The following is a 15,517-nucleotide window of genomic DNA, read 5'->3' as shown; positions in this document are numbered from 1 at the left end:
AAAAAAAAAAAAAAAAAAAAGAAACAAGCCCCAGAGGAAGAGGAGGGGAAAAAAATAAGGAATGTGTCATCCCCACACTGCTGCCCTCCAAAATAGCTCCCACCTCCCGGGTTCCCAGGCACGAGGGCATTGTTGAGCCACATTTTGCATATCTGCAGTGCTGCTGAGTGCCAGCCCCACAGCACAACATCCTCTCTGCTGCTGAAGTGCTTAGTAATGGCAGAAAACCCCTTAGCTAATCCCACACAGGTGACCAGGTAAGCTGGAGTCCAACTCACGGCCCAGGGAAAAGCCAAATAAGTGGAAAAGAACATTGCAACTGGTTCCAGTGGCCTTTCAGCTGCACCAGAGCAGGAAGAAATTGTGGTCTCTCGTATCTCTGCTCCAGAAAGCAATATCGTGTTTCTCCCTAAATTAATGGAGTTTCATTCTAGGAACCTCTTAAACGTGTGGAATTAAGATAATGCAGCAGCAAATCTCTTCCTGAGCAATGAAATTTGAAAGGGGCCAAATCACTTGTTTAGATTTACCTAAAGCTCACAAGGCAAAGTCAGGAGAAGTTCCTGGGGTGTGGCTTGAGCCAGCGTGGGAGGCAGTGCCAGAGGGGCTTTGGAGTGTTCTCTGATGGAGATTTTTTCTGGAAACACCCGAATTCTGGCAGCACAGAGCTCCTGGAATGCCCAGCACGGGAAATCAAGGGTTTAGGCAGGTTCCTGCCAGAAATAAGAGCTGATTTTTAAGTCTGAGAACACACTCTGTGTACATTTGGGCTCTGCAGAGCAGCACAAGCACGGTCTGAGATTTGTACACACCAGGGCTGAAGTGCCTGTGAAGGGAGGCTGTTTAATACACCAAAGTAAATATACAGACTCATATTAAAAGGATCTATATGTGCTTATCATCTCACCTTTAACTGTGCTTTAATTGAGCTCAGAAAAGCCGTGGATAACATTAAATAACTCAGGATTAAACTGGTTTTAAGGTCTTTACATCAATACTTTAAAAATATTAAGCCAGGCAGATAAAGTCTTATTGTAATAAACATCTGAAATGAGGAAGTTGCAAGAAAGGGGCATGTTTTCCTCAGATAAAACAGCCAGCACTGTTTTGGTGGCTGATAATCCTCCATTTCCATATTTTACACACAGTTACCAGATAAACTTCTGATGTGTTAACAAAGAGTAACTTCAGTTATACATTAAGACCTGAAGTGTGTGTAGCCTGGTGACCCCACACCACACCAAGCAGAATAAAATCTCTGCCAAACACGAGCTTTTTTCCTCCTTTCATGCATTTTATAGATGCAATTTAGTTAAGGACCATTTACTAAAAAGGTCCAAAGGAAGAGGCAGAAGCAGAGAGAAAGATGAAAAACATCACTTAGCAAGTATCATATTTGCCTCTTCCTCTGACAACTGTTTGTAAATCGTGATTTGAGTTTATAAACACGAAAATGAATGATTATAAACTATAAACTTTCAGTCTACAAACATGGTAGCCTCAGAGGTGCTGGAGACAAACCCATCCTTCCCTCTTTTATGTGGCAAAGACTGACTCCATCTCCCCTCTGCCCAGCAGTGGATTCACCAAAATTCACTGTACAAGGCACAGTCACACAGACCCTAAAAAAACCCCTCCTGCCTCTGGTTCCCCTCAGCACAGAAATAAATGCAGGTGAGCAGGATGAAGGGACTGAGAGAAGGCAGATTTTTGGTGGTTGGTTTATACCATAAAACCTGATGCTGCTCTCGAGGGGAACTAAAACCCAGAGCTGCCCCTGCTCTGTCTGGCAGCACCACGGCCCTGCAAGGATTTTGGGGGCTGTAAAACCAGGGGGATATATTCTGTTTGTCACTCTGAACCTGAGCTTTACCTCACTCCCTCATCTCTTTGATGTTGTCTGACAACCTCAGCTCCAGGGAATAAGTAATTTTCTTCCAAAAGTGGATTAATGCTGTTGACAGATGTCCTGGGTGTGGGATTTTCTTGTTGTTGTGTGGGTTTTTTTGGGTTTGTCTCTCAACATGTCAATATTAGCACTTTAATCCTGCCATACACAATAAGAAGTAGGAATATATAAGTAGTAGTTTGATATTTCAGAGAGCTTTGTGGTCTGCAAACACAAACATTTGCCTCTGAGAACACAGAAACTAAATTAATTAGTGGATCTCCACCTTGTAGGTTTGAATGGGAGTTTAGAAGACAACCATGCTTAGAAAAGGTTCTCATACTTCTTTACCAATAGAGAGAGAGAGAGTAGAGGAAATGAAAAGCTGAGCCTTGTTTGAGGCAACAGGATTTGCCATATGACTGGGACAGATTTGCTATTTGAGATTACAAATTCTGTAAGCCAGGTCTTTGCTTTGCAGCTCGACACGGGCTGGGAAAACAGAGCAAGAAATGATCCAGAACCGAAGCTCAGGGAGGCCTGGCTTTGTTCCAGCTGGTTTGTGTAAATCACATCACCCAGCTCAGGAACATCCCACTGCACCCCGGGGAGCTCCCAGGGCAGAGCCAGAAGGGCAACAGGCACCTGCAGAGGTCTGAGTCACCCAAATCCCGACCACCTTGGGGGTGTGCTGGGCTCTGTCAGCAGAACTAAACTCATCTCCTAATTCTGGCAGAAGTGATGAGGTGGCTGCACAAAAATTGCCTTGCTCAAGGTCACAGAAGAAATCTGCAGCAGGGCAGAGGCCAAGTTTTGGGGCCAGCCTTGTGTACAAGATGCTAATGATGTGCTTCCCAAGAGGTGCATCACCTTTTTCTCTCAGTCCCATCAGTGACACCGAAACCAGCACGGCACAATAAACTCCGTGATTTTTTTTTTTTTCTTCTTCTCTTCTTTCGTTTTTTAACATTGATGTGAGCCTCACACCTCCCACATCAGCCTCTGAAACCAGCTCTGATTCATACCTCAGCTTTGATAAGGAACAAATGATGCAGCCTTTGGGTGTTCTCAGTGCTAGAGGTGAAGTCCTCGGGCAGCGTAAATCACCAAAGCCCTCACGAGCCCCGAGGCAGCGATCCTGGGACATTCCACCTCCACTCCAGGGTTGCTGAATGGATTTTTCACACAAAGGAGTGGCCCCTACAGGTCAGGCTTTACATCAGGCACGGTGGAGAGCGGGAAATCCTTCCAAACTGCTGCACACAGATGGCTAAGTGAAGCTATTTCTGAGTCCTGAGTTCTAGAGTAGCAAGTTCTAGAGTAAAATAAAGTAAAATAGCCAAGCCAAACATAATTGTCTGTACTTAAGGAGATGAGAGATTCCCGTGAGCAGGCACTTTTGGGGCGCCCAGCAACAGGACAAGGATCAATGGCCATGAACTAAAACACAAAAAGTTTCACCTCAGCATGAGGAAGAACTGTTTTCCAAGGAGGGGGGCAGAGCACTGGAACAGCTGCCCAGGCAGGGCATGGAGACTCCCTCTCTGGAGACATTTCAAACCCACCTGGATGTGTTTCTGTGTCACCTGCTCCAGGTGACCCTGCCTTGGACTGGATGATCCCCAGAGGTCCCTTCCAACCCCAGCTGTTCTGTGATTCTATGACTGAGCCAGCAAGAGGACCAGGAGCAGTGGTGATCCCACCAGGCTGATGATCCCACCAGGCTGATGATCCCACCAGGCTGATGATTCCACCAGGCTGATGATTCCACCCCTTCCCTGCCTGCCTGCAAAGCCAACCTGGAGCCACTGCCATGGAACCAATGCCCACCAAAATCCTTGTCCCTGCAGCTCCTCTCTGCAGCAGGTGCCCAAACTGTGCCTGTGCATCTCACCAGCTCCCCCCAGACAATTCTGGGTGGGATGGCACTGGGAGCAGTCGATCTCCCCTTCCCCAAAGCAGCTGGTGTCCAGGGCTGAAGGCAGAAGGGCATCTCTGTAACTCCCCCACCCACAGGAACATCAGCCCCGTGCTTTTCTGGCTCCCAGAGTTTGTGCTCCCCCAGCACAGGGCAAACCACCCATCCAAACAACCTGTTGGGAAATTACACACAGAACCACCCCCAAAACAAACCTGACGGTGACAGAAATCAAACTCAGACCTCAAATGATTCATGAGGAGGAAACAGGATTAAGAATATCACTGAATGCTGAGCACGTAGGTCGCATGACCGGCCCTGGGAGCTGCCAGTGTGAGACAGCAGGGAAGCCTGGGGTTATCAGTCAGGGAAGAAACACAGCCTAAACATTTGTTCCATGTTCCCTCTGGAGCCTCAAACAGGCTTCTCTTCCCTGTCCTGCAGAGAAGCCAGTGACATGTTGCCCCAAAGGCTGTGGTCCCTCTCTGTCGAGTTCACCAAAGCAAAGTATGTTTTTAAGGAGTTCTTACCATCGTGTTTTTAGTGGCCTCCCTTTCTCCTCACAGAAGCAAAACTAAAAGACCAAAGAAGACGTGTAACAAGAATTCAGAGAGACTTCCCACGACCTACATTCACCATTCACAGAACTGGGTTTCATTCACAATTCCTGTGACTGTTGACGTGAGTTCAGATCAAACTCATTTTCTGAGAATATCTGTTTTCCACACTGAGGCAAGTCCTAGAAAGGCATCTTGGAGCTCACACTCCGTGTGCTCAGGTCACCTCAAACAGGAACATCAATGGCTGGAAAAGCCACACCGAGCCAAGCCACGTGCCCACCTCAGCAGAGCAAACCAGGCACTCAAACGCCTCCTTTCACCCCCAGATATTAAAACCCAACCACCAGCATTTCTGCAAGCTAAGGGCTTGAAACAGGTGCTCAGTGTTCTACTATCAGATCAGATCTTCTGCCACAAACCACTCTGCTGCTCCTACCTGATTCATTTAGAGCGTGAACCTGGACGCTGCTACCGAGGCAGAAGTTTAAAGCCTCACTGAGTCACAAGGAAAGTCAAGCCCCCACTGCCTGGTACCTCCTGCAACACATTCATGTTGAGAGCACTCTCCGAGCACGTTTGCCCCCAGAGTTTCGAGGAGAAAACAGGACTCAGCAGCTTTGGCAGCATCCTCGTGCCTGTCTTCCCCTGAGACCTGTGATGGGCTGCAGAGGAGTGGGCAGAGAGCTGCAGAGAACAACAGCCCTGCCCTGAGCTGAGTGTACACAGCAGTTCCCATTGCTTCATTCAGCATTTACTTGCCTGTGGCCTCCCTCAAACATCTGGGAAACCCCCCCTTGAGGGTGCAGTTGGTTCTGAAACCAACTTTTCCCAGGACACACGAGGCACCAGAGGTGAGACAGCTCTCTCTACCTGCAGGACCACCCCCAGGCCCCAGCTCTTCTCTTCAGCCAGAGGTTTAATCCTCTGCTTAGTCTGGGGGAAAGGACTCAGTTAGGAAGTTGGGAGACAGGGGGAACAAGAAAAGCTTTGTACCATACTCACTATCCTTTCATTTTGGGGTTACTCTGTCTGTATTTTGACCAAAAAAAAAAAAAAAAAGCAAGTTGTTGGCATTAAAAAGAAGCCACAACAGCAGGTTCAGTGACATATTTCCCTGCCTCTGTACAATTAGAGAGAGAAGGGCTTCATGTCACACAGCAAAACAGCATTTTCGTGTTTAGAACCGTGCCCACGTTGAGCAGAACGTTGCAGCTCATTTTTGGGGTGTGGTGAGGTGTGAGCTGCACTTGCTGCGAGTCAGTGGAAAGATTTCAGCAGCCACGCTCAGAGACACACCCAGACACGTGCCAGCCTTTGGATGCAGAGGTGGACATCAATACTGGAGTGATCTGACTCTCCTGTCTCAGGCAAACAGCCCCTGACTGCACAACCCAGCTCTGAGTTAGAGTCCAGCACAACCCCAGCAAGAGCCACATCAGCCCCTGACTGACAGCTGTCCCTGGCCTGAAACTCCACCAGAAAAAGGGCAGTGAAGCACAAGAAAGGGCTGTAATTGAGGTAAAAACAAAAGCTCTCCACTTTTCCAGTCAGTATTCACAAACTTGTCCTGAACAGGCTCGGATTAGTTGGGTGAAACTGCCACCTGCTGGTCCCCTCCCTGGCAGCCGCTGGGAATTAAATAAAATAACCACGAAAATAATTCGGGGGCAACACCGTTTCCCCTCAATCCGGGGTATTTTACACCCGAGTAAATCAAAATTCTGAAAAAAAAGGGAGCAGAGCAGCAACAGGCACAGGCAAAGGTGGGGGTGAGAGCAGCAGCAGCAGCACCCTGGGGCAAACACGGCTGGTGTCCTGCTCTGGGGTTTGTTGGGGACACTCAGCTGAGCTGCTGCACCTCCAGGCACATTTATGGCACGTTACAGCAAACACACACTATAAAACAAAGTCTGCTTGCAGACACAGGTTCTCCATTTCTGTCTGGAAAGCTTTTATTTAACCCCAATAAAAAAAAAATAATTCTGGATTTCCTCAGCACCAGCAGCAAAGGAATCTGAGAAAAACGCTCAAACCAGACATTTCTGTTTAAAATACAGCACTCACTGCTCTCCAACCACCTCTGCTACACATTTTTTAATTATCTCTCTTCTCTCTTGCAGTGCAGAGAGTTAGGGGTGTTTTCCCTCACAAAAAGAGTCTGATTTAACACAGAGTTCTCTGAAAAAGCAGGTCCTTTCCTTCTGGAGGACTCAGCTGTGAAAACTCTCTGCTTTTCTCTTCCAAGAACTGCAACACTCACTGGGTGACCTTTTATTGTGCTTAATAAAGGTACAGAAACCAGCCCTAATTGAACTTGATGATTCTGGCGAGAGAACCAATGAAAGCATTTAATTTCCCATTTAATTGTCTCCTTTGTTCACCTGTCAATGGCTTTGCACACTCTGCAGTTATTTATTTTCCACACAATTTCACCTCTGAAGGTGCTTTGAGCCAGGGAAAGACTAATGATGCAAGTTTACCTCGCTGGGGAGCCTGGCCTCAGGAATCCTCACCTGCCAAAATTCATCCAACTCCTGCTCTCCTCTGCAGTGCCTGTAACTCGTTCCTGCCTGACCCAGCATCTCCAAAAACCTGATAAATTCAATGCTCACACTCCCAGGGGGAGATTTAGAACCATCAAGGGTTATGATTCTCACAGCCACGTACTCATTTGTGCTCTCAGGTGGATTTTTTTTGTTGTTGGAAGTATTATTTGATCCAAATAAAGAGGCAAATACAGCCAGGACTGTACATTTCTAAGCATGATTCCTGTGCAAAAGTAAAAGGCACAAGTTATTCTGGAAATATCAGCCAAGACCACTGTGGAAAACCCTACAACAAAGGTTCTGGGAGCTGCATTTCCCCTCTGAAAACCATCACACATTTCCTACTCATCTGTTTATCCTGAGGGTTTCTGTGCATCCCCAAGCTGGCAGAGGGCCAGGCAAGGCTTGGGTTTGATTAATGAATGGAAATAAATTCAAGATGGTTCCTCAGAGGGAATTCAGGGATTTCCCCTCACACCCTCAGTCTGCGAAAAGCTGAATAAGTAACAAAAACAACAAAACAAGACTGTAACAAACCTGGTTTAAATGATTTCATTTCTTCCCCCGTAAGAAAACGTCATTTTTAGAGGGAAAACACAAATTGCAGGGTTTCCCTACTCGTGCCTTTGAGTGCTCTGTAACATGTCAGACTTACAGGGATGTCAGAAAATGAGGGGAGATGACAGTGCACGTGGGCAGAACTGGAAATAACTTCTGTAGGCACTAAAATTCAGGGTTTTTTTCATGCACCTCCATGTCCTGATGTCACTGAAAAGCTCCAACATCCAATTAAACCCCCAGATATCCCCTGGCACACAAACCCTCATTAATCCTCTCTGGGTGATGGTGGGAACTGCCCACTTTTGCACTGGTTGTGACTGCAGTTGTAACCAGCTGGGAGACCTGAACCCAAATGTTAAGAGTTGGTCACGGTTGTTTTTTTGGGTCTTTTTCTCTCCAGCTCACTCAAGGCCAGGTGATTTCCAAAGAAGGAATTTTTAAGTCGCTTTTCTGTTTGCAGAAGGGTGGAATTTTCATATTGGACAGAGCTCCCTGGGGTTTGGGTTACACATTAAACAGCGTTAAAATCATTTATTCCTTTCCAGTTGCAGGCAGGGAGGGCACAAATCCTGGGTCCTTTGGAGTTCAAGTGCATCACAAATGCAGGCACGCCGTGGCCAGGTGGATAAATTCAATTTTCAGGCAGAAGTTGCCAACACTGAGTGGAGAACTATGGGAAACACTTGGCTGCACATCACCTATTATCCATGGTGGAAAAACAGCCCCTGGAAAAGGGAAAAATTCACCGGGGGCTTGACAGGCAGCAAAAGAAACCTCGTGGTTTTTACCCAAGAATTAATTTATCCGCTGCCAGAAGCGGAAAATAACCTTTTGGAGGCAGGAGGTCAGGGCACAGATATCTGCCTGCTGCTGCTGCTGGTGCTGGTGCTCGAGGCTCTCCCCGGATTTGCATGAAGTTTTGTGCCCTGATAACATCGCAGAAAAACAAAACAAAGCGGGCGGTGCCGTTTCGGTCACAAGGGGAGGGGGGGGAAGGTGGACTTTCCCAGCTGAGCATCTCGGCGTGGTGACAAACGTTATGACTCAATTACTCTGCTGCTTCCCCCGAGTTTGTGGGACACGAGTGAAACGTCAGAAACACACACACAGCTGAGCTGAGGCTGGAATATTTTGATATAAGGAAAAGGGGTGTTTTCTCACTTTCCCTCCCGACGAGGCTCAGATGTGTTTTCTGAACAGCCACAAAAAAAATAAAAAAAAAAAATGGAACATTTCAGCCCCCAGTGAGGCTTAAAGAGGCAAAGCACAGAATGAATCCTGCCCTGTCATTAAACCACTGAATTTTGAGTTTAAACCACCCAGAAATGGAACGAGGTGCTCGATGGTCTGTGTAAGGAAAAGGCAACTCAAATAAAGGAAATAAAGCCAAGCAAACCCCCAAACCCAACCAAACCCACAGGGTGCCAAGGTCAGGGCTCAGGGGTGAAGGGTCCCCCAGGAAGGTTGTGTTCTGCTCCCACCCTTTTGGAAAATCGCTAAGTATGTGCTTCTTTCCCAAATCCACATCTCTCAGAAAGATCCCAGCGCTTCTGGGGCAAGAATTCTGCTTTTGGTGAAAACCAGTTCCTCCCAGCACGTCAGGAAACGAGCACCACTGCAATTATTTACTCATTTAACAACAATATATAATAAAATACATAACGTTTTAAAACCAGCTTACAGCCTAAACTGCTCCTGTGACACACGTGACCCCTTTCTGGTTCATGTCCTCCCCTCACTGCTTTGGCAGAAAACTCAAAAGAAGAAATTCCCAGGAAAACAAGTTTTGGGAAAAGACAGGGCCAAGCCTAGAAATCTGTTCAGGAGGAAATCAGTTTATTAATTAAACTTAGTTTCCTTCTCCCTGACGAAAAGGGAGAATCCCTGGACCCTGAGCTTGGTGCTCTGTGGATTTGGCTGTGGTTGGATGTGTCCTGGTTGGGGGTTTGCTTGGCTTTGTTTTCTTTCCTTGGGTTGGTTGCACAAAAGCTTTACTGGCACCACCTTCCTACCTGGAATTTCTCTCAAGCATCATCTCACCAAGCAAGGGGAGACTTTGGCTGTTCCGTGTATTTTCTGAGGGAGAGCAGTGAATTAAATCACCAATCACATCAGCACTGGTCCCAGGGCCACACAACATAATTACCTGAGAGCTTTTGCAAGAACATTCATTATCTTAACAGAGGAGAATCCTGTAATTATCCCAGGCTGCACTGGAGGCAGAGAAAGGCAGGACACGACATGTTTTATGGGGACCTCTGCGTTTTTCTGACTGGGACCTGTTTTTATGGGGACCATCACATTTTTCCGAGCCCTTGCATTCGGCCCCAGGCACGAGCAGCCTCGTGCAGCTCAGGGCTGTTGACTAAGAAAACAACCCCTCATCCCACAGGAAGGGTGAGATTTGCTCAACCTCAGAGCAGCAAACTGGAAACTCTCTGAGAGGAGTGGGTGAACCCCTGAGCAGGTAAAATGCCTCCCGTGGTACTTCATTGCCAGCTCTGAGGTGCCAAGATTTGTCTTTTTTGTCGTTGTTTTGTTGGTTTTCTTTTTTTTTTTTTTTTTTTTTCCCCCTTCCAACTGTTCTGGTTTGTTTAATTTTTGGAATTTCACATTTCTCATAAAGAACCAGCACCTGGAATCAAGTGGGTAAGAGTATTTCTCCAATTAATTAAAGAAAGGCCAGTCCCAGGGACTTAACCTGCAGGGAAGTACTTGCAAACACGAGCCTAAAAGAGTGTTTGAGATTCAAGAATAGACTACAAATACGAAAACACTGAGGGTTATTTAATCCTGTTAATCTCAAGGCAATCCTATGGTTTTGAGGGGCAGATTTGGGGTTTTTGAGTATTAAAGATTCACTCCTCTGCCAAATAAACCACAGGGAATCCTGACATTGGCACTCCCAGGCTCCTGCTTTTCCTGGCTGTTGCAGCTGGAATAATATCATGATTGTGGCATCTACTCCCAGCACGGCAGCAGGAGGAGGAAAAGCATCCAGCAGCAATGCAAACATAATCCCTGGGGACAGGTTAAAAGGCAGAGGGGAAAAAACCACAACTCTAGGTCCTGCTAAACTGTGATAAGTGTGACAGCACGAGGAGAGGAGAGAGGAGAGGAGCTAATCCTGCTCTCATGGGCTACAGAGAGCTCTGGGCACAGCCCAGCTGCTCTAAGACTGTTTTTCTGCCATCCCTTCATATATTATTTGGTGGTTTCTGGATTAGGATTGCCCTGAAATTCCAGCAGACTGAGAAACAACCCCAGTGTCTCCAGGGGGTCACTGCTCTCCCCAGAGAACAAGTCTCCTCTTGCTTTGCACAGGTGTAAACCTTGTCCCAGGTACTTGCTCCTCCTTCAGCTCTGACTTTTTATTCTGGAATTACTGGAATGATAACAAAGAACCTGCATATTTAATCTGTCAATTGGCATTTCTCTTACTGGGTAAATGTTTAATTTTTTTCTCTTCCCCCCCCTTATTTTTTTTAAGCAAGATCTCCTCATGTGAGCTGTGTTTCCATTGGCCTCTCAAAACTGGATAAAGAGGAGCAAATTCCAGGCAACACCTGTATTTTTGCATTTTCTCATTTCCCTACCCAAACTTACCCTCAGCCAGTCACACATCCTAGAAAGCTGCATCATCTTTCCCCTCTGCTCCTTGATAAGTGTGGTTTTTTGGGAACATGATGCTGTTTTCTGCAGGAAAACATTGGCTCAGTTGGCAAAGTCCAACAGTGGGACCCATTCCCTAATTTAAACAACTCAATCTGTGGTCTGCAGTGAGAGTCATTCACCTTCTTGAGGAGAATTAAACTTTTTCTTGGTGGCATTTCCACCCCCTGGAATGGCCCTAAAAGCCTGAGGTGTCACCCTGTGGAGCTGTGTTCCCATTCCTCCCGTGCCCTGGGGTGAAAGGACTTTGCTGGCAGGGGCAGGAGCTCCCATGCCAGGGAGTTAAACCTTCGAAGGGCAGGAATTTTGGGGGCAGCAGCTAAAGCCTAAGGGAGTGGTGCTGAGAAGAGAAGGATCAGGTGCAGGTTTGTGCTGATGGAGAAATTAGGTCAGGCTGCACAAGCCATGAAATGATTTATGCTGATGAAACATTAACTCCCAGCCAGGGGGGATATGTTGGCACTTCCATGGGAACTTGCTGCTGCTGGAGAAGGAAAAAAAAAATCCACGTGGTAAGAAACCAACCCAAAGAATGGCCAGGTTGGGCTGCTCTGGTCAGAGAGGCTGATCCTCAAAGGCTGATCCTCAAAGGCTGACACAGCAACCAGTTATTTATTCATGGCTCAAGCAAATGGCAGGAACTACAGCAAGAATAATCCTGGGCAAATCTCTCCTCTCTCTGTAAAACACAAGAGTAGCAATTTGGCCTCGGTGAGATCCCTCATCCATCCCCTGTCTTATTGTGATGTTTCCCCTTCCATTTTGTGCCTAAGCCCAATAAAACATAAAGGCTTGGCTGTTAAAGCTGTGTCACAACAGAGCTGGGCACACAAAACTCTCCGAGATCACTTTATTCCACTACAAAGGAACTTAATGCCACGGAACACATTTCTTAGCCCTGCTGATTAACAAGGTGTACTTCCTTATTTTTAGGTAAATACCAGCTGTCACAATTACTGAAGAAAACCAAAAAGCAATCCTGTACACAACAGTGAACAAATAAAATAGCTCAGTAATCTTGGAAGTTTTACAGAGTTGTTTTTCAGGGTCCTGCTCTTATGCAGGGTGTTATTATCCAGAGATCAGCATATAAATGCCTGGGTCAAATTTCAGAATTAAGGGTTAACTTTGGATATCATGAACTTGATTAGTGACCATAGGAGCGGGGTTGGTTTGGGTTTTTTTTGCTATGTCCTCTCAGGCCAGCCAGAATCCCATTAAATTCCTGCCTTCCATTCCTACAGAATTTTTTTTATTTATTTATTGTTGGTTTTTGCTCTTTTTTAAAATTCAAAATTAATTCTCCATTTGCAAAGCAACTCCTTGAGGTCAAGGATAAGGGATAATAGTATTTCTACTCCTTTTTTTCAGGCAATGATATTACACACAAGGACAATAATGCAGCACCTCTGACCTTCCCCAGTGCTGGCTGTAAATACCCAGTAATAATTCAGTGTAGCCATAGAAATTCATGCTCAGGGCAGGATTTTTTGGGTGTATCTCAGGTAAGTGGCTCCAGGCAGCCCCACACCCAACTCTACACAGAATAAAGAGCATTTTTATGTCTGTATAAAACCATTTCTGCCTTTCCTTGTGCAGCCACGGTGGGGCTGCATTAACTGACCTCAGTGGGAGTCGTTTCCCTGATGCTGAAAGAATTTGGATGAAGGCCACTGGGAGTGAAATCTAATCTGGGTGTATGGGAAAAAGGGCCTGAAACTTGACCCCAGATTAGAAACCATTGTTGTTTGTGACTTTCAATGTGTTTGTTCAGAAGGGTAAAATGGATTTGGGGCCTTTGTTTTCTTATCCCCACTCATGTATTGCTTTAATTATTAACCCTAAACAAGCAAATTTTAAATGTGTTTAACAGTTGATAGGGGAGCATTTGCAATTTGGCCCATCTTAACTCTGGTTTCTGACTAATAGGCTGCCCCTCTCTCTCTCTCCAGAATCCTTGACATGCAGATACTAAGAACATTCCTTATGTGGATTTTTTATTTGTTTGAGATGGGAGGTTTGTTGAGGATTTGGTTGCAGAAGAATAAATATCTGGCAAATATCTCCCTAAGTGAATCCTCCACTAGATCACCATCAAGTCTGAGATTAGGCAGAAAATGAAAGGAAACAGATTATTAATAAACACTGTATAACCAACCCAATGGAAGCAGAACAAGAACGAGGAGAAAGGGCTTGCAGATAAAAGAACTGCACGGAAATAACCTGAAAATTTAGGGCTTTGGGGCTCAGCTTGCCCACCTTTGTTCACGTGCAACAACTCACTTCTCAGCACAAGCAAGAAGAGCTCTTTTTGAGCAGCAACAGCCTCTCAGAGAGCAGCAGATCCCCCGTGCCAGTGTCTGTCAGGGGCAGGGATGAAAAGGTGAGAGGGACAATATTGTGAAAGAGCTGCAGAAAGGCGGTGTTTTGCCTGGCCCCCAGCCACGACGTTGTGTTTCAAAAGCACCAAGCACAGAAAGGATCCTTTAAAAGGCCAACTGTAAACGGAGAGCACTGCTCGAGCACCCAGGCCCCCAGAGAAAACGTGTTTGTGGCTCTGCCTCGGGGACACGAAGCATTTAACCCTAAGTGAGCCCCCCCCCAAACCCAGCCTGCCCTCTGCTGAACCAGGAAAAAGCCCCCGTTGGACTGAAATTTAGGTCTAAACTAAATTCACAACCCCTACGAGCTGCAGGGGGACAGAAGGGGACATTTCCAAAGGTGTGGATGCTGGGGTAGCTCCACCCTGAGGTTCAGAAATGGTAAAATAAAAGGAGGAATTGCTTTGATATTTATAGAAAAACAGCATAAAGACATTCAGAGCGAGAGCCAGAAGTCCTGGTGTTCTGCAATACTCTCATTTAAATGCCACCTTCCAAAAGTCCTTTGAGATGAATAATTTCACCTGAGCACCCCCCTGGACTGTTCTGGCTCAGGACCAAAGACCAGCCCCATTTTTGGGAGTCCTCTGCCCCTTCCACCACCTATTTGTTCCAGCTCAGGGTGGACCTGTCACAGCCAGGTCAGCAACCACCACAGATATCTGAGTCCCTGATTTCACAGGCAGGAAAAAGCAATAAAAGTCACATTTCTGCCACAGTCCTCACTGATGCACGTTTTAAAACGACACCGGGAACACGGGGAAAGCCTCACACATCACCCTCATATATCGGATTTACTTCAACACGAGATTTCAACACCCTCTCCTGCCTTCCCCTTCCCTGCTGAGCTCTGTTGGTACCTGAGGTGGTTTTTGGCTGCCGAGGGTTTCCTTCAGTCTAATTCCCAGCACCATCTAGTGACAGAACCTGGGATAGAAGGACAACGCTTCACGTTGCTCCCTCTCGGTTTTCTCGACCTGGTTTTGGTTTTAGCTCGCCACGAATTAAAAGGACGGTGAAAAATTAAATACAAATAAATTATCGTTGAGTGAAAGTGAAAGAGTGAACACCGAGACCAACTCACTGCCTTGGTTCCCTGGTTGCACCAGGAATGCTGAAGTCACTGCTCATTAGGTCAGGCCTAAATGCTTCATTAAACTTGAGAATATTTTTTTAGCAAGTTCTTAAAATTCACTTTTACTTTTGCAAAAACACATTTTAAAACGTTTCCTAAAAGTCAACCCCGTTTATTGCGTTTTTCCTGCGCTTTCTTGCTCCAATTTCCTTCAACCAAAATCACTGCCCAGAAACTCCCAAAACAGTTTAGGCAGCCTAAATCTGCATCCAACCAGGAACAGAAAGTGCTGAGCCCTGCTTGGAAATCCCTTCCCCCTGGTGCCCTGCAGCTACAGTTGGATGCTGTGGCACTCCCACCATCTGAAGGTTATTTGTATGAAAAAAAAAAAACGCACCATCTGTGCATTTCAGAGCGACATTTTTAATATTGACGACGTTAAAACTTATTTTAGAGCCATTCAGCTTACACACCAACGGATGTGGATCATTTTTTTCCCTCTCCTGTGCCAATTCCTCTGCATAAATGTCTGGTTTCCATTTTAGAAGCAGCACCCCCGTGGGTTCAGTTCACAGAGTCTCTGTCTGCCTCTGTGCAGCCAGTCCAGCCTGAGGCACAACAACCCACAGTTCCTCAATCATCACCTAGTTCTGAACACAAGAGCTAAATGTACTTTGTTTCTCAAGTGATGAAGGAATAAAAAAACAATGCCAAGAACAAACATCCAGGAGCCCTGTTCTCAGCAGGTGGAACTCTGGACAACCCTCCCAAAATTTAACAAGACCGTGGCCCGAGGACTTGGGAAAACAAAACATCTTTAAACCACTTTGTTTCCAAAAATAACTTTGCTTGGCCCACTAAACATTCAGATTTCCAGAAGAGCCAGACTCTGCAAATTCCAACCTGCTGGAAAACC

Source organism: Lepidothrix coronata, unplaced genomic scaffold (assembly GCF_001604755.1).
Source record: "Lepidothrix coronata isolate B3197 unplaced genomic scaffold, Lepidothrix_coronata-1.0 Scaffold27, whole genome shotgun sequence".
Lineage (NCBI taxonomy): Eukaryota > Metazoa > Chordata > Aves > Passeriformes > Pipridae > Lepidothrix > Lepidothrix coronata.
This window is presented reverse-complemented; position numbering follows the sequence as displayed.